The sequence below is a fragment of the Sinocyclocheilus anshuiensis genome, unplaced genomic scaffold (assembly GCF_001515605.1).
Source record: "Sinocyclocheilus anshuiensis isolate Anshui unplaced genomic scaffold, SAMN03320099.WGS_v1.1 scaffold87, whole genome shotgun sequence".
Classification (NCBI taxonomy): domain Eukaryota; kingdom Metazoa; phylum Chordata; class Actinopteri; order Cypriniformes; family Cyprinidae; genus Sinocyclocheilus; species Sinocyclocheilus anshuiensis.
Window position 1 is genome coordinate 47,392 of NW_015549609.1, and position 556 is coordinate 47,947.

The following is a 556-nucleotide window of genomic DNA, read 5'->3' on the forward strand; positions in this document are numbered from 1 at the left end:
GAGATGTGTGTGTGTGTGTGTGTGTGTGTGTGTGTGTGTGTGTGTGTGTGATTATGTGTGAGTGTGAGAAAGTGGGGCTTCCTTCAAAAGGCATTACATTGAGAGTATTAGTATTTCACACCTCCTCGTTTAGAACCAAGCCAATTGGAATATTAAGCCAAAAGAGCTTTACTATGCTAATATTGTGTTGTAAACATCTAAAAATATCCCATGAATACCTACTGTCCATACTTCAGTCTTGAACTTAAACCTGTAAAGCCTAACATATAAAGTAATAGCTAATCCAAAAAAATATTTTCATTTGAAATGCAAAGGTTTATTGAACCTTTATTCAAAATATTAAACAAGTTTGAGTTTCTTGTTGAGTATCATATTTGATACATCAGGTGTTTATGGCTCATATAGTAATTTTATTAGGAGAGCAAACTGAGTAAAATAAATAAATAATTATTAAATATATGTTCCAAAATATACATATTAATGGACAGAATTTTACGTAAATATATTTCAAAACATATTTTATCAAATATTTATTTTGGCCATTGTTTGTATATAT